The sequence below is a fragment of the Marmota monax genome, unplaced genomic scaffold (assembly GCF_021218885.2).
Source record: "Marmota monax isolate L192 unplaced genomic scaffold, Marmota_monax_Labrador192_F-V1.1 WCK01_AAM20220418_F8-fsc00161, whole genome shotgun sequence".
NCBI classification, from domain to species: domain Eukaryota; kingdom Metazoa; phylum Chordata; class Mammalia; order Rodentia; family Sciuridae; genus Marmota; species Marmota monax.
The window spans coordinates 1,731,527-1,751,021 of NW_026693511.1; the positions used below are offsets into that span (position 1 = coordinate 1,731,527).

At 41.6% G+C, this 19,495-nt stretch overlaps 1 long non-coding RNA gene across 1 annotated transcript; it reads right to left on the reverse strand.

The window, feature by feature from the left end:
• Window positions 1–4,080: 4,080 nt before the first annotated feature.
• On the reverse strand, window positions 4,081–13,049 carry LOC124102219 (uncharacterized). Its single transcript, XR_006854820.1, has 4 exons — window positions 12,811–13,049; window positions 7,538–7,680; window positions 6,721–6,868; window positions 4,081–6,301 (listed from the first exon to the last, which is right to left on the reverse strand). It is a non-coding gene; the product is annotated as an uncharacterized LOC124102219 (long non-coding RNA).
• Between the last annotated feature and the right edge of the window lie 6,446 nt (window positions 13,050–19,495).

The window sequence follows — 19,495 nt, forward strand, 5'->3', positions numbered from 1 at the left end:
TTTATCAATTCAATAGATTCCTTTCCTCAAATCAATCATCAATAAATTTTATGGAACCTTCCCTATGTTGTTATAAGTGGAAATGATAAGTAATATTAGTTTTCTTTGGAAAAATATTTGTTGAATTTTAGAAAAGCATGTTGGGATCCTTTCAATTATCTAGAATAAATTGATGGAATCAATTTCCTTCAAAATGTTAAAGACTGATCCTAAACTATAAAGCTACTAGAAGAAAACTAAGGAAAACACTTCAAGACATAGGCAATGATTTTTTTGGATAAGACCCAAAAGCACAGGAAATGAAAACAAAAAATAGACAAATAGAATTGTGGCAAACAAAGAAACTTCCGCACAAAAAAGGAAACTATCAACAGAATGAAGATATAACCTGAAGAATGAAGGAAAATAGTTTGCCAAATATTCATCTCACAAAGGATTGGCATCCAGAATATAGGGCTGGAGATATACATCAGTGGTAGCATTTGTCCAGTAAGCACAAGGCCCTGGGTTTGAGCAAAAGGGCAAAAAAGAAAAACAAAATATATAAGAAACTTTTAAAACTCAATAATGAAAACTAAATGATCCAATTTTAAAATGGGCAAAGGATGTGAATAGATATCTCTCAAAAGAAGAAAATCAAATGATCAACAAATTGATGAAAAATGTACTCAATTTCATTAACCATCAGGGAAATGCAATTCAAACCCACAGTAAGATATCATTTCACCCTAGTTTGAATGATTATTATCAAAAAGACCATGATCAATGCTGGTGAGAATGTGGAGGAAAGGCAACCTCGTACACTGTTAGTGGGAGTATAAATTTGTATAACCACAACGGAGAACAGCATGGAGGTTCCTCTAGAAACTAAAAATAAACCTAACCTATGATTCAGCTATCTATCCCACATCTGAGTTTATATCCAAAGGAAATGAAACCAACATACCAAAGAGATTACTGCACATCCATGTTTATTGCTATGCACAATATGGAGTCAACACACATGCCCATCAACAAATGAATGGATAAAGAAAATATGGTAAAATGGAGGAATTGTGATTAGGTAAAGGGGAGGGAGGGCGGGGAAGGTGCATGAGAGCAGGAAAGATAGTAGAATGAGATGGATATCATTACCCTAGGTACCTGTATGACTGCAAATATGGTGTGATGCTACATCATGTACAATCACTGAAATGAAAAGTTGTGCTGCAATTATGTACAATGAATCAAAATGTATTCTGCTGTCATATATATACCTAATTAGAATAAATAAATATTTTTTTTAAAAAAAGAAAGTATGGTATGTAAACACAATGGAATGTTATTCATCCATAAAAAAACAGAATGATGTACTACCATTTGCAGCAAACTGAATAGAACTGAAAGACACTATTAAGTAAAATATGTCAGACACAGAAAGACAAATATTGTATGTTCTCTCTTCTGTGGATGTTTTCTAAAAACTAATCAGAGTAAACAACAATCATTGCAAGAGGCTGGGGAAGGTAGAGGGGAGGAAGGACAGTAGGAGGTTGGAGAACCGGGACCTAAACATATTTAGAAGTAACAAGATCTAGTGTCTCGCAGCATAGTGGGGGGATTATAACCTGTTACATAATTTATGAATAACTAAAAGAGAGAACCTAGAAGACTCCAAACACAAAGTAATGACAAGGAGATAGAAGCATTAATTACCCTGATATGATCGGCACATTGTATTCACGTACTGAAATATCACACTGTACCCATAAATATGTACGTCTTTTAATTTTTTAAAAATGGAAATGTTGACTACTTTAATTTGATCCTTACACTGATATTTCTGCTATTTACTTTTAGTTTTTATTTTGATTAGTGTCTTGTGGATGTACATGATGGCAAGATTCACTGTGGTATATTCATATATGTACCTAAGAAAGTTAGGTCAGAATCATTCCACTGTCTTTCTCTATCCTAGCCCTTCTTTTTTCCCTTCATTCCCCTTTCTCTATTCCACTGATATTTCATCTATTCTGTTTTTTTCAACCCTCCACCCTTATTTTGGATTAGCTTCTGCATAGCAGAGACTGGCTTATTTCACTTAACACGATACTCTCCAGTTTCTCCATTTACCAGCAAATATCATAAAGTCATTCTTCTTTATGGCTAAGTAGTAGTCCATTGTGTATATATATATATATATATATATATATATATATATATATATCACATTTTCTTTGTCTATTCACCTGTTGAAGGGCACCTAGATTGGCTCTATAGTTTAGCTATTGTAAATTGTGCTGCTTTTTTTTTTAACTTCAAAGACAGTGCCTAGACAGTGTGTGCACAAACATGCACATACCCAAGCACACACACACACATACATGCACACACATTGTGGAAAGCAGGGTTCTAAGATGCCCCCCGCTGTATAATCCTCTCCCAGGAGTGTGAATGTGATGGGCCTCACTCCCATGATTCTTACCTTCTGCTATTGTTTGAATATGGTTTGTCCCCTAGGAAAGCTCACACTGAGGAACAGTGTCAGGAAGTAGGGTCTAGTGGACGTCATGGGGGTGGAGTCCTCATGAATGGAATAATTCCTTCTCCTGTGAGTTCTTGCTCTCGCGGGGTTGGACAGCTGCTGTGACGGCAGGTTGCTATGTAGTAAGCCCAGCCCTCATGCTTTGCCTTCTCTACCCATGCCCACTTGCCATCTCCTCTCCACCATGAGTTGAGCATCAGGAGGCCCATCCTGGCTCACACTCTTGCACTTCCCAGCCTCCAGACCCTCAACCTAAATAAACTTCTTCCTTATAAATTGCTCAGTCACAGGTATTTTTTATAGCAACCGAAAACAGACTAAGAACCCTTTTATGGCAGAAGGAATTTCACACATGTAACTGAGGTCCCAGATCAGTAAACTGTAACTTAACCACAGGAAGATTATCCTGGGTGGGCCTGACTTAAGCCAAGTCCTTAAAAGAGCCTTTCCGGATGACCTCTAGGAGCTGACAGGGACCCAGTGGCAGCCAGAAGAAGAAAAGCATCTCAGTCCCACAACTGCAAGGATCTGAATTCTATCTGAAGGATCATGGCCCAGGTAACACCTGGATTTCAGCTGCATGAGACCCTGAGCAAAGACTCAGCTTTTAGGGGCCTGAACTTCTGACCTAAAGAAAGATATTAAACAGACATTATTTTATAAGTTAACTTTGTGCTAATTTTTTATGCAGCAATAAAAACACATACACAAAAACACCATCATTCTTCCCTCAGAATACCCACTCCTTCTTAGTCTATTCCTTAAATGATTCCAATAACCAGGACCCTTTCAAAAGGGTCTCTGAGCAGCCACCGAGGGGAAGGAACTGCTGGAAGGAACTACACATGTACATGTGCGTGAGCACGGGCAGAGAAGTGGGGGGCAGCCCTCCTTGGATTCCATCTGCTATTCTTTTCTTTCTCCCCACCCCCCATCTGTTTGGTGGTAGTGGGTGTTTATATCTGTGTTTCGCTTCACACATTTCCAAATCTTTTAAAATTTTACATGAAAAGTGTGCTTTTACTATTTTTGCCTTATCACTCTAATTAAGATACACTAGTCTGTTAATGATCACATTGTATGTAGAGAAAAAAAATTCATTGATACTCCCTCATTAATTACTTCTCTAGCAAATAATTATACTTAGAATCTTAATTTTTCTAACTCAACTTCATTGTATTAATAAATTTTAGTCCAAAATTAAAACATGATTGCTGTTACTCAGTTGGGCACATTTCATTCATGAGATTGTAAAGCTATTATAAATTAACCGAAATTATAGTCTGCTGTACTATAAAATGACCGTGGTCTCCTGAATAAGTTGATTATTTTTTTAGAGATGATCCAGGGATCTTTAGTTTAAAGGCATTGAGGTTTAAAAAAAAATGGCTAAAGGTGTATGGGTGAGGGTTTTTTTGGGGGGTGGGTTGTTTTTTATTTTTGTTTTTGTCACATGAAAGAAGTTGGAAGGTAGTAGCAAAATAATAGAAGTTCTCTTCAGCAATATACCTTGTGGATATGGAGGAGGTTCTAGTCAGTAATATAGTTCATGGATCTTGTGGTGACTGATAAGATTTTATTTTTGAAGAAAAACTGCTTATGTGAAGTGCAGAGACATGCAGGCAAGTCCTTTCTTCAGGCTGCAGACCATGACACACCAACAGTCGTTTATCTTGCTTTAGGTGTATGTTCTTTCTCCTCTCAGCCATTTTTTTATGATTACCTTCCCTTCTTGTTTCACTCCCCTCTCTCTAGCCCAGAAAAAACTTGTGGATATTCAGAAAACCTTTAGCCTTATACCTCAATCACCTTTTCAGACCCATCTGAGTTTTAAACAAAGTGGAAGAATCTGAGAATTGGCTGAGGTCTGAATATTGTTATTGATACAGTTTTATGTAGCAAGCTGTGCTTACTGCAAATCCTTCTTGGCTGCCAACATGTGAGACCATATTAGTAAAAAGAAAAGAAGCAGGGGAAGCTTTGGGAAGCAGTATCAACGTTCCTCAAAAGTCAGAATGATTGCCTGTTGATAATTAATGAGATATTCCAGTCAAATTTTTAAGTTGGCCTCTCAAATGATCTGGATACCAACCCTGCTCAGTTTTATGATTTTTCTGAGTAGAACCTTTAGTTATTCTTCCTATAATTTTTTATCAGATATAGCATTTAATTAGAATATAGTAGGCAACTGGGAGAATATTTGGGACTTAATATTAAGATTTATTTTCAAGTTAATGTCCATTAAAGTAGGAGAATATTTGGGATAAGTGTGAGTGTGCACTCACTTACATGGCTGCTAAGTAAAATATGATGAATAGACAAGCACGCTGGAGGGTCCATGTTCAAGGCATTTGCTTTTATAACTGGCTACAATTTTTTCTTTGTTTTGAGTATTTGTAATGTTTTTTAAAGTTAGTGTGAGCAAATTGATTGCAGTTATGCTTCTCCACTGGGACACATTTAAATTACTGAGTAGAGTACTGCTGCTGCTAATTTTTACTTTAAAATTTGTGACTTGGTGTTTTAAAGCAAAAAAACTGAAGTTATTTGTGGAAAAACTAAAGTGGTTGCAAAACTGACTGAAACAAAACATTTGGGAGAAATTTAGTAGGGAGATCAGAAACTATAAAAGATTAACATTTTTCTTCTAATTTTAACAATCAAAATGCCCTGTTTTTGTCTCTAAGAATCCTCATTACACAGTATGCCAGATTATAAAATACTTATCTTTAAAATGAAATCTACACATTGACTTTCTTATCAATCATCTTATTGTACAATCAAAATTAGAGTTCTTTGGTTTGAGAACAACACTTCGTGAGTCTCCAGATAACTTTTAAGAACCTATTTAGTTTTGTGGATAGTATTTTCATGCAAATAAATAAGTGGGGTTCCTATTTTTATATAAGTTTTAGATCCTATTTTAATGCTATTTGTATGGCAGTATGTATATAGTGGTTAAGTTCTTTGAGAATCTCTCCTTTCAAACTTTGAAGTTACTACTTTTGTGCAACTGTGGTTTTGAATAAAGCTATGATATTGTTTTTTGTTTTATTTTTTTTAAGTCATTAAAGTTAGGGACAGTGTCACATCTGTAATCCCAACTACTCAAGACTGAGTCAGGAGGATGGTGAGTTCAGGGCCAGCCAGGAAAACCTAGAAAGATCCTGTATTGAAATTAAATAAAAAATAATCGAATGCATGCATTAACTCCTCCACATTTTCATCCCAATGTTTACTGAAGCTTAATTGAGTGTCTGGCAAGTACATGTCACACATGCAGCTCTGAAGTAGTTGCCATGGGGAAATTAAAAATTAACAAGACGCAGCAGACTTCCCACTGCTGGAAGAGCTGTAGCACACCCATAAATAATCCTAGAACAGGCCAGTCTGAGAAGGCCAGAGCTGTGTGACAGAGGAAGCGCACTCTGAGGGGGGACTGAACACAGGAGGTGTTTATGGGATGGGACAGAGGAACAATAATATTCTCAAAGGCTGGACTTTGGGTTGTAGTCTGTGAGCAGATGGTGGTGGGTCCTCAGTTTCTTCACCCAGTCTGGACACTGTTTCACAGGCAAAAGACAATCAGTGAAGGCCGAGAACTGAGGGGGACACCCTCAGGTAAGTATGAAGACGTTCTAGTGGCCATGTGGAAAATAGGCAGAATTGAGTGAGCCTAGAGACCAGGAGAACTGTCCAAAGCCAGGTACATTATCCAGGTCAGAGATTCAAGAGGTTGAGGCTGGAGAACTGGGAGGAGGGCTGCTGAGGTGAGCCCTGTGGAGGGAAGCAGAGTTTGTTTCAGACAGCAGAACCAGTGTGAGAAGTCATCAAAAATTCTACCTATTAACAAAAATAAGTGCCATTAACAAAATTAAAAAGAGAGAGAGAAAGAGTCTAGGAATTCCCAAGAAATTAGTTCTAGAGAGAAGGAGTGGCCCCTTATCTGATGGGAAATTTCCACCCACAGAGGAAAAAAGAATGCAATTCTCCTTTATTGCCTTCTATTCTCAACTAAAGAACCATTAAACCCAAATTGAGGAGCTAAGAATGCTGCTCCTATGCAGAATGTCAGGCATGAGCTATTCTGGTATATACATGCGGGTTTCAAGAAACCAAAATCCACTCTGTTCCAACTTATTTTTAAAATAACCAACTGGGTGGTTCTGCTTTGGCAGGATCTGTCTTTCACTTACAGCAAACCCTTTGCTCAACTTCCTCTTGCTTCCTGCTTGGATTTTAGTCATGGGCAGTCCTTCAAACACACTGTCGCACTGACTTCCCCGGAACTCCATTGTCATTTAGCAGTGACCATGTCCTCATATTGTGATCAAATTATTTCCTCTGGGGAATAAAGTAGTTCAATGAGACCATAGTGAGGGTAATTATAATACAATTTCTTTACAATAGGGTCCTCCTTCCAGTACTTTCCTATTGTTGAAGTCACTAAGAGGATGGCTAAGGGTTAAACCCAGGGAGAGGAACTGAGAGGCAGAGGGAGAAAATGAGAGATGAGGTTGGAAGGCAAGTTCAGAGACCCAGGAGTATAGATCCCAGAGTCACTCATAAATGCAGAGGATACACTTTCCCACTCCCAGCCCCTCTGCTTGTTACCAAAAGCAGATGGACTGGAAACCATCACTCACTTTCACCATTCAGTGGGCAAGAAGCAGCCTATAAGTTGAAAGCATGTTGGAGGGAAGAGGGGGTCCTGGGAGGATTAAGGCCCACACAGGCTGGGGTTCAGGGAAGGGATAGGGTATAGGGAAAATTGGTGTGTGGAGAAGCACACTGTGGGAAGTCCAAGGGAAGGCCCTGGAGTCCATGTCTTGTGCTCTACATGGCCAGTGCTCTACATCCCTATCACAATGGCCATCTGACTGGTAGAGACTCAATCTCTGCTTCACCATTCATAATTCTGCCAAAGAGAAACTCGTGACTTCTGAGATTCTCCCCAGCTGAAAGAATATGGACTCCATTGACTGAAATCATTTATTCTGTTGTCAAACTTACCTCAAGTGTTCCAGGATGCTTATAAAACAGAGCTTCACTGGGCACAGTGGTACAATTTGTTATCCCAGTGACTTGGGAGGCTGAAGCAGGAGGATCACAAGTTTGAGGCCAGTCTCAGCAATTTAGTGAGACCCTCAGAAACCCTGTCTCAAAATAAATAAATAAATAAAATTTTAAAAGACTAGGGATGTAATTCAGTGGTAAAGCATCCCTGAGTTCAATCCCCAGTACCAAAAAGAAAGAAAAAAAAAACTTCTATTTTAATCTTGACCAATGACAGAAATTCTGATAATATTACTATGTATGTTGGCATCCCATGTCAACATCCATAGAATTTTGGGGTTTTTTAACCAACTCTAATTTCACTGAACATTCTTTTCACAAAAACGCATATTTTCCTAGACCTTGAGTCACTCCATAAATACCTGGGATTATTGGCACATATGCTAAGGCAAAGACCATTGGAGAGAGAGTGTGTAAATTCTGCTGCTCTAAGACTTGCTGCTGGTCATGACTGATGTATTACTCATGAGAGATAAGGGAGCACCAATCACATAGGCACAGCCCACCCAGCAGGGGAGGTCCAGGAAGACCTCCGCCAGGAATAGAAGCAGGATGGGGAAGGGGTAGCTGGTAGGAGTTTGCTGGGAAGAGAACTGCTCCTTGTGCAAAGTTCAAGATGCTGAAGAATTTAACTAAGGACATGGCAATATAAAGAGAAAAGGTGATTAACACAAGATCAACTAAAGGAGAGTGAATCCCAAAGACCTTCCATAATGGATAGGGTAAGGAGCTGAGGTGTCAGGTCACTGACTGAGACTGGAAATGGGGAGAAGGCACAGGTATCAGGGAAGGAAATGAGTTCAGTCTTGCCTCTGTCGGTGGGACACCCCAAAGCCATTTTTTGATGGACTGCCCACTGTGTTCATCTGGGGACCTGGGAGCAGGGTCTATGATGAAAAATCCCCAGTATGAGTTACTCAAAAAGAGGATCTGAGAAATCAGCAGAGAACAGTATAGTGTAGTGCACATGTTCTCTCGGAGTTTGTAGAATAAAAATAGATATAAGGTGTATGCAAAAGATTAAAGATCTGGTTGTAAAGATAGATGAAGAAGAAACATAGCGAGGCATAGAAAACAGAAATGAAGTGTGGGCCCCCAGGCATCGCAACCATAGGTTGGGGAGTAAAGAGCATCCTGGGCACCACTACTCTACCTGCAATGCCCCCTCAGTCTTTCCCAAGACTGTTGAGTTAGTTGCTCTCTGCACCATTTAGAAGATGAGAAAAGTGAGCCTCATAAATGGTGCATGATGAGTCCAAAATCACACAGCTATTCCCTGATGGAGCTGCAGTTCATACTTATCACAAAGAACCTGTTTCTTCCATATGCCAGGAGGCACTGGAATTGCCCTAGAAGAATGGAAAGGTCACCTTCAGATGCTGAAAAGGGATCTGGTGAGAAGACCCTTAACTGCCCGCTCACCTACCTGTGAATAGTTCAGGCTCTGGTGGGGTTTGATTGGCAGGAGCCAACTGCAGAGTCTAGAGGAAGGGCTAGAAGGGGAGCTGCATGGCTGGGTTCTCTTGCTAGAGGCTCAACTGAGGGAGAGATAGGCCTCTCAGGGGCTTCGCAGCAACATCAGGTTTTATACCTTTTTTTTTTCTTTTGTTGGCATTTTAAGCCTATACAGGCTCATAATGGGCAGGCCAAAAAAAAAGAAAAAATATTTAATGTTTGAGAAAGTAGGGGGTTAAATATAGAAAAGAACAAAGTATTTAAGAGAAGGAGGTTGAAGGTGTCAAGATCCCAGTTGGAGGAATTACCCCTGGATGAGAGGGTGGTATCTTTGTTTCAGAGCCTTGGAGCAGAGAGGAAAGGACATTTGTGGATTTGGGGCCAGGAAGCTGAAATAATTCTCATCCAACATGAGGAAGGATGAGAGAGCAGATGCTGAGTGGGAGAGTGAAGAGAGAGACTGGGGGAGAATGGTAATGGGCAGATGCCAGTCAGAGTCCCATATGCCGTGGAGCTTAAAGACCACATGCTGGTGGCTGAACCAATAGTGTAACTCTCCCATCATCTTGACCATCCCTCAGCTGCAGGTGAGCAAGAAAGGAAAGCAGACGGCTCTCGTGATTCACAGTGGGGCATTGGCAGAAGGTCAAGGAGGAGAGGAATCAGCCAGGGCGGGAGTGACCTTGAGAAGAACTTACGAGAAGAGAGGCATGTTGCAATGTGTGTTGTAATGAGAATTGGGGGGAAAAAAAACCTTTATATAATCAGGCATCTAAGATCCAAGGGTCCATTTTTAATGATGTCAAGATAGTTCTCCATGAACCTTTGTTAAAGGTTCCCTAATCTTGTCCCCCACCCCACATCTCTTTCAAAAGTTAGTAAATAAATATTCAATAGACAAGCTTCCCAGTTAGCCTTAGCAACAGGGGAAAACAAAGCTCTAGGGTTATCTGAGATGCATGAAGGAAAAATGTGAAATGTCCACAAGCAGAGGCAGCTCATGGTGCCTTCGCGTGACTCCAGGTCTCTGGGAAATCAGTCAGGAGCACTAACACCCCCTCCCCCAGAATTGGTAAGCCTGTCCTTTGGGGCTTAGTTTCCTTGGAATCATCTTCTTTCACTTTCCTCGCCTGGCAGAAAGCTTTGTTTCCTTATCTGCAAAATGGGGTCCCAGACCTCAAGTGGCTTGACCCCTCCAAACTTTAGCAGTTGGTGACCCTTCCTTGTCCCTGAATGACTGCTCTATAGCCTTTGCTTCTGCATCCTCCAAAGATACACCCCCCCAGCCCATTCAAAGTAAAACACATTCAGCTCAGTGTAGGGTTTATTTAGAGAGAAAAGGAAACCTATATGGAAATTATATTTCTTTTAGGCAAAAATGATAGCAAACACCATAAGAAAGGACATATCAGGCTCCAGGGTGTTGGGTAATCCAGCCCCTTCCTTGCCTCCTGATGAATAGCAAGTTAGAGATTAAAAGCAGGGCTTGAGCATGGGACAGGCAAAAAGCAAGAACAAGAAGAAAGGAACCCTTTGACCATTTTCCCAGAGGCTTGCACCTCTTCACCACAGCCTTAAGAATACTTGATCCAAAATATTATCTTTAAAATGTGTTAAAAATAAAATATTGTTTTAAAACTCATGCAACCATCACTGTGGAAAACAGGATGGCAGTTCCTCAATATATTAAACCAGAATTACCATTTGATCCAGCAATCCCATTTCTAGGTTTACATACAAATGAACAAAAAGCAGGATCTCAAACTAATTTTTCCATATACGTGTTCATAACAACACTATTCACAATAGCTAAAAGGAGGACAAAAATCAAAGCATCCTTCTACAGACGAATGGATAAGCAAAGGGTAGAATACACACGCAGTGGAATAACATTCTGCCAAAAGAATAAAGGGAATTCTGATACATGCTTCAAACTGGGTGAAGCTTGAGGACACGGTGCTAAGTGAAATAAGCCATCACAAAGGACAAATACAACATGATCCTATTTACATGGGTTCCTAGTCTAGTCAAATTCATAGACAGAAAGAAAAAAGTTGCCAGGGATTGAGAAAGAAGAGGAAATGGGGAGTTACTGTTTCATGAGTACAGAGTTTCAGCTTTGCAAGATTAAAGAGTTCTGGAAATGGATGGTGGTGACAGTTGCACAATAATATGAACGTTACTTAATGCCACTAAACTGTACACTTAAAAATGATTAAGATGATGATAGATGGCTGCATATATTTTACCACAATAAAAATGATTTTTTTTAATTCATGCAATTGTTTTCTTCTCCTTCCCTAATCCAAGACCACCAGTCATGCTTCTCTCCCAAGGAGTGAGGGTGACCATAGAGTGCACCCTTCTGCCTAGAAACTGATGACAGATCCAAACAAACAGGAGTCCCCTACAGAATGGCCAAACATGGGAGTGCCTCCAGCTCGGGTAGCAGCTAGGACTCCTTGTGCCTCACCCCACCCGGGATCTGAGAGCCGAGCCGCCAGTGCTGAGCAGTAAGTGCTTAAGTGCGGGCTGGGCTCCGCTCTCCACCTGGACTTCACAACTATGGATTTGCGACCCTGCCCCCACCTCGGCAGCTCTTCATCACTGAGGCATGGCTACATTTTCAGGCATCATCTAAGATAAAATTCCCTAAAAAGTGCAGTTTGCTGCCCTGGAAGCAGCGTGCATGAGGTGCCAGCATTGGACAGGGAAGCACGCTCGGACGTGCAGGCGGAGACCAGCCCCACTGATGTTCGGCAGCGCCCTCTTCCGGGAAGACTCGCAAGCTCAGCTTCTCCACAAAGATCCTGGGAGCCCGCTGCCTTCGCTCCTATGGACCCTATGGACTGGATGCATCAAGCTCCCAACAATGCCTGAGTCCGGCAAATGCAAAGCCCAGCTGTCTGGATGCTTTGGGCTTCCGGCGGATGTATCCTCATCCATTTCTTCAAAAGGCCAGGAAGTGTTGAGAAATCTGGACAACATTCTATTTGTGTAAAATTCCAAAGCAAGCAATAAATGATGGAAGTCAGAATAGTGGTCATGTTTGAGGGGTCAGTGACTGCCAAGAGGCATGAGAGAGGTTTAGCGGTACATTTGTTGATCTGTATGGTGATTGGTTATATTACAATGAAAATTTGTTGACCTGTACACTTACCTATACTTCTTTGTTTGCATTTTATACTTTATTTTTTTAAATGTTTATGGTGGCTATAACTTGGAGTCTAAATGTACCACAAAGGCCCATTCAGTAAATACTCAGTTCCCAGCTTGCACTGTTGAAAGGTGAGGGAACCTTTAAGAGGTGAAGGCTAGTGGGAGGACGTTAGGTCAATGGGAGTGAGCACTGAAGAGGGGGTTGTAGGACCACTGTGCCTTCCTCTCTTTCATTCCTGGTTACAAGGTGAGCTGTTTTTCTTTGCAACATATTTCTTCCATGTGTGCTGCCTCACCACAAATCCAAAGCTAAGGGACCTGATCATTTGTGAATTGGAATCTCCAAAACTATGAATCCAAAATAAACCTTTTTTCTCTTTCTAAGAAGAAGAGGAGGAGGAGAGGACAGAGGAAGAATTCTTGGTTGAACCCCTTTCCCAATGAACTGAGTCAAGGAAGATGCAAGAGTAACCTGGGCAACAAGGGCACTCCCAACAATGGCCACAATGAGTGAGACTGGATGTGTGAGGAGTTATACAGACATCCTTAAGAAGACTTCATATAAACAAGTCAGTAACAAGGAGAGAAAGGCTTACCTGCTGCACAGGCTCTCTGCTAAGAGTCCAAGGAAGGTGAAATGCTCCACCAGGCCACCCCAACATGTGGGAGGGAGGGAGAGTTGGCACCTGGCCTTGATCCTCCTTTCCTCACACTCACAGCTCTTTGACCCCAGGACAAGGTAGGCCAGCAGGACTGACACTATGGACTTCATCTCATTTGCAGTGGTCACCCAAGAAACTCAGGTGGCCAGATTTGTTTTCCTTCCAGACCTTGTCTCACACAACCCCAGCCCCTACCTTCTCTTATGGTGCCCTCTGTACCCAATCCAGTAGTCCTTCCTTCAGTCCACTGATCTCACCTCTGACCCTTGCCACTTCTATTCTCCTCAACTTGAATTCCATAACCTTTTATTTGGCACTCCTTTGAAAATGCCTCAGGAACTTGGCCCTCCCTCAGCTCTCAGCCTTCACTCATTAATCCTTCTCTCCACCTGCTTGCTGCCTGCATCTGAGCAGTTGGATGTGCAGGACACTGGTAGCATTTTATATTAGTGATCATGCAGATATTCAAGGATGGGAGAGGCCAGACTACCTAGAAATAACTCCTCCTGCAGTCCTGCACCTTTCATTCTCCTGCTGTCCTTGGGGACTCTGCACACCATGTCCTTTCTCAGTCTCCCAGCACCAACTGAGCACACTTGCCCAGCTTATTTCCCTGAGAAGATGGAGCCTTGAGAGGATTCCCACCAGCTGCTTCCACCTGCCCCCATCATCTCCAGGTTCTCACCTAAGTCCTTGCTAAGAACGCACCTGGGATCACATCCAAGCAGTCCTGTCTGTTCAGTCACCCCAGTAATTCTCTCTTCCATCCAAACCCCTCCCCCCTACTAGATTATCTCAATGAAGTCTAAATATGGATGGGTTTATACACCTTGTTAAAAAAAGAAACCCTCATGATCTCATGCTCCTCCCAGACACAGCCCCATTTCCGACTCCCATTTTCTACACAAAGCTGATTCCTCTCTCTTTACTCTCTACCGCATTCACCATTTACTGCATCACTTTACCAAAGTCATTTGATGGGGTCACCAATGGGGTCACTTGATGGGGTCACTTTTCCATCCTCTTCTTACTGGACACAATAATTATTCCCACCCCTGCCATGTTCTCCTCCCAGCCCCTGGGCTTCTTCCTGCCCCTTCCTCCTCCCTGTTCCCAGCTTCCTGTGCTGCACCCACCTGTTGCATGGTGACCCTGCTTCAGCCTTCAGTCTCCACTCCCTCTGTGCACTCACTCCCCAAGATTTCATCCACCCTCACTATTTAAACACACCTGCCCACCCCTGGTTCATAAAGGTATATTCCTCTCCCAATCGACTTCCCATATGAACACCATACTTGTATTTCTAAAAATCTACCAGACAACTCCTCTCAATGTTGAATCTTAAAATGAAAATTTAAAAAAAAACCTCCTGATCTAGAAAGAAAGATTGTTAGTCTGTTCCCCAGGACTTTCTTTTCCTCAGTAAAGGGCAATTCCCTTCTCTCTGTTGCTCAGCTCTGAATCACAGGTATCTGGCTGTCTGTCCTGCTCTGCCTCCACTGCAAACTCAGCCAATCCTGTTGGATTTTCCTTTAAAGTAAATACACAGATTGATCACTTCTCGTCACCTCCGTTGATATCAGCTTGGGCCAAGCCACCCCCATTGGGCCCCAGAGTCATTTTAAGTCACCTCCTTCTTCTGCCCTGCCTCCCTGTCTAGTCACAACAGCCAAACTAACCTTTTAAAAGAATAAATGAAATCATGTCACTCCCTTGTTCAAATGCCTCAATGCCTTGCCCTCTCAAAGTCCTTAAAATGACTGCTCACCTTGACCTGAAGTCCCTCCCCACCTAGCCCTCCCCCAAAGCCTCCTCTTTGGAAACCTTTCCTAGCTGCACCCACACTCCTCCCATCAGTCTCAGGGTCTTCACAGCACACCCCCCAGTCTCCTCCCAGTTGGTCCCCTTTACCTTTGCACTCTCTGCCCAAAGCCACCTTCACAGAGAAGTGTTTCCTGACTCCTTTATTTAAGAATGACAACTCTCTCCCTCCTCATACCCTCCTCACTCATTTCTCTTCCTCACTCTGTGTGTTTGCAAAGCACAGATCTCTTTCTCTCATTTGACACATTTTAGCTTGTTTATTTGTCTAATTTCTTTCTTCTACCTATTTCTAGATAACAGCTCCAAGCAATCAAGGACTTTTCTATTCTTTTCACTGCTGAATGCCCATTGCTAAGACCATGAGGAGAACTCCTATGGATCCATTTGTTCCTTAAATTCAAGAAAGAGTCTTGTCTATTTTCCCTTTCTCTCCTTCTTTGTACCCTCTTTCCTATCATTCTCATCATTTGTTATATTTGCTCTCATCTGTAAGGATCTGAAATGATTTAGAATGAGGTACCCCCCCAAAATTTCATGTGTGAGATAATGTTCAGAGGTGAAATGATTTGATTACGAGAATTGTGACCTAATCAGTAGATTGATCCACTGAAGTAGATTAACTGGGTGGTCACTGTAGGTAGGTGGGTTGTGGCAGGAGGAAGTAGGTCACTCAGGACATGTCTATGGGATTTATATTTCATCCCTGTAAAAAGAACTCTCTCCTTTTGCTTCTTGGATGTCATATACTGAGCTACTTTCCTGTGCCATACCCTTCCACCATGATGTCTGTCTCCCTTGGGCCCAGAGCAGTGGAGTCAGCTGACTATGGCCTAAACCTCTGAAATCATGAACCAAAACAAACTTTTCCTTGTCTGAGTCATTCTTGTCAGGTCTTTTGGTCCCAGTGTCAAAAATATGACTAATACAGAATTCCTCAGTTGTACCCTCTGGTGAGTGTTGATTTCATTGGGCTGTTTCATTTCCAAAAACACCTTCTTTTCTTGTTCTCTTCCTGCACCTCTTTCTTAGCTACCTATACCTGTGTTTGAGCAAAGTGCTACTCTTCAACACCTTTGAGACCTCAGACTAGAATTGTGTCACTATTCTCTCTTCTGCATTAATGGTTTGGGTCAGGTCCACTAGTGGGTTGCTTAGCTAGACCTCTTGTTGTGGTTGGGATATGAGCCCAAAAGCTCCTGTGTTAATGCAGGAATATTCTGAGATGAGATGATTACATTATGGGAGCTATAACCTAATCAGTGAATTAATCCATTTAATGGTTAATAATTTGAAGGGAATACCGTATTGGTGGTAACTATAGGCAGATCAGGAGTAGCTGAAGGAAGTAGGTCTTTGGGGGAGTGCCCTTGGGGATTATATCTTATCTGTCTCCTCTCCCACCCTTCTGTGCTTCCCAGCTACCATGAGGTGAGCAGCTTTTCTCCACCATGATTTTCTCTCTCATCTTAGGCCCAAAGCAATGGAGTCAGCCATCCACGGACTAAACCTTTGAAACCAAGAGGAAAATAAACCTTTCCTCTTCTAAGTTGTCCTTATCAGGTATTTTGGTCACCACCGACTAACACGAGGATCCCTCTTAGACACTGCTACCTCATCAACCCTCTCAAGAGTTCTCAGTGACACTTCCACATTTGGAAACTTGATTGATCGACACGGAGCTCTTGGGATTCTCTCAGCAGCATTCACCAGCAGCATGCTGAGAGCTGTTCAATGCTCCCCTGGAGGCATACACCAAGATAGATAGATAGATAGATATTAGTTAGAGGAGAGGCCTCCCCACTTGAAGGTGTATGGATCTTATACTTTATATCTTTCTCCTCAGCTATTCAAGTAAGAAGCTGACCAACATAATGAGATCTTGTAAGAATGGACATAGGTGACTGCATGAGACCCTCAGAGGAGCACCCTACTTCAGCTGACAGGTGGCCAAGTTGAGGGCCCCTCGGGAAAAACCCTGTTCTTTGCTCTTTTGTGTGTCATAAAAGAGTTCCAAAAAATTTCTCCTTTATTCTCCCACAACTGCTTCCTGACCCACCCATTCCTCCAACCCTGGATTCAGTTAGGTCTTTTTATTCAGTTAGATCTATAATAATAATAGCTAAAATCATCCAAACACTTGCTCTGTGCCAAGCATTGTTGTTAGGATTTTACAGAAATCTATTTGTTTAGTCTTCATACCAACCCAGTTGAGCAGCTACTATTATTTTCCTAGTTGAAAGATGAGGAAGGTGAATCAGAGAGAAGTTAAGACCTGCCCGTGGTCAGGCAGCTGGTAAGGGCAGGTTTTGAGTACAGAGCTTGCTCTTGTGCCAGTGGTAAGGACGGAGCAGAAGGAGTATGTTTGAGATCTGTGCTGCTATTCTGAGCCTTTGAGAGCCTGTCTGTGTATGGTGTGAACGTGCACAATTGGGAGGCACCTGGGAAGCTGGGCCAGCACCTTCTTCTTAAGAGCCCGATCAGTCACAGTTCCCCCACTCTATCAAGACATGACATGAAAATAAATCATTTGCATGCCAAAGTTAGAAAAGGTACTGGTTGTTCAAATCCAGTGAAAATCTCTTATTTGACTTTATTTTTTTTTAATTTTTTATTGTGGGTTGTTCAAAACATTACAAATTTCTTGACATATCATATTCCACACTTTGATTCAAGTGGGTTATGAACTCCCACCTTCACCCCATACACAGATTGCAGAATCACATCAGTTACACATCCACTGATTTACATATTGCCATACTAGTGTCTGTTGTGCTCCGCTGCCTTTCCCATCCTCCACCCTCCCCCCTCCCCACCTCTCCCCTCCCCTCCCCTCCTCTCTCTCTACCCCCTCCACTGTATAACCCTGAGGGTCTCCTTCCATTACCATGCAATTTCCCTTCTCTCTCCCTTACCCTCCCACCTCTCATCCCTGTTAAATGTTAATCTTCTTATCTTGCTCTTCGTCCCTACTCTGATCTTAGTTACTCTCCTTATATCAAAGAAGATATTTGGCATTTGTTTTTTAGGGATTGGCTAGCTTCACTTAGCATAATCTGCTCTAATACCATCCATTTCCCTGTAAATTCTATGATTTTGTCATTTTTTAATGCAGAGTAATACTCCATTGTGTATAAATGCCACATTTTTTTTATCCATTCGTCTATTGAAGGGCATCTAGGTTGGTTCCACAATCTTGCTATTGTGAACTGTGCTGCTATGAACATCGATGTAGCAGTGTCCCTGTAGCATGCTCTTTTTAGGTCTTTAGGGAATAGACCGAGAAGGGGAATAGCTGGGTCAAATGGTGGCTCCATTCCCAGCTTTCCAAGAAATCTCCATACTGCTTTCCAAATTGGCTGCACCAATCTGCAGTCCCACCAGCAATGTACAAGTGTACCCTTTTCCCCACATCCTCGCCAGCACTTGTTGTTGTTTGACTTCATAATGGCTGCCAATCTTACTGGAGTGAGATGGTATCTTAGGGTGGTTTTGATTTGCATTTCTCTGACAGCTAGAGATGGTGAGCATTTTTTCATGTACTTGTTGATTGACTGTATGTCCTCCTCTGAGAAGTGTCTGTTCAGGTCCTTGGCCCATTTGTTGATTGGGTTGTTTGTTCTCTTATTGTCTAATTTTTTGAGTTCTTTGTATACTCTGGATATTAGGGCTCTATCTGAAGTGTGAGGAGTAAAGATTTGTTCCCAGGGTGTAGGCTCCCTATTTACCTCTCTTATTGTTTCTTTTGCTGAGAAAAAACTTTTTAGTTTGAGTAAGTCCCATTTGTTGATTCTAGTTATTAACTTTTGTGCTATGGGTGTCCTATTGAGGAATTTGGAGCCCGACCCCACCGAATGTAGATCATAGCCAACTTTTTCTTCTATCAGACGGCGTGTCTCTGATTTGATATCAAGCTCCTTGATCCATTTTGAATTAACTTTTGTGCATGGCGAGAGAAAGGGATTCAGTTTCATTTTGTTGCATATGGATTTCCAGTTTTCCCAGCACCATTTGTTGAAGATGCTATCTTTCCTCCATTGCATGCTTTTAGCCCCTTTATCAAATATAAGATAGTTGTAGTTTTGTGGATTGGTTTCTGTGTCCTCTATTCTGTACCATTGGTCCACCCGCCTGTTTTGGTACCAGTACCATGCTGTTTTTGTTACTATTGCTCTGTAGTATAGTTTGAAGTCTGGTATCGCTATACCACCTGATTCACACTTCCGGCTTAGCATTGTTTTTGCTATTCTGGGTCTTTTATTTTTCCATATGAATTTCATGATTGCTTTCTCTATTTCTACAAGAAATGCCTTTGGGATTTTGATTGGCATTGCATTAAACCTATAGAGAACTTTTGGTAATATCGCCATTTTGATGATGTTAGTTCTGCCTATCCATGAACAGGGTATATTTTTCCATCTTCTAAGATCTTCTTCTATTTCTCTCTTTAGGGTTCTGTAGTTTTCATTGTATAAGTCTTTCACCTCTTTTGTTAGGTTGATTCCCAAGTATTTTATTTTTTTTGAAGATATTTTGAATGGAGTGGTTGAGAGAAATGGAAATGGTTTTCCATTTCAGAGGATTTGTCGCTGATATACAGGAACGCCTTTGATTTATGCGTGTTGATTTTATATCCTGCCACTTTGCTGAATTCATTTATTAGCTCTAATAGTTTCTTTGTAGACCCTTTTGGGTCTGCTAGGTATAGAATCATATCATCTGCAAATAGTGATAATTTAAGTTCTTCTTTTCCTATTTTTATGCCTTTAATTTCTTTCGTCTGTCTAATTGCTCTGGC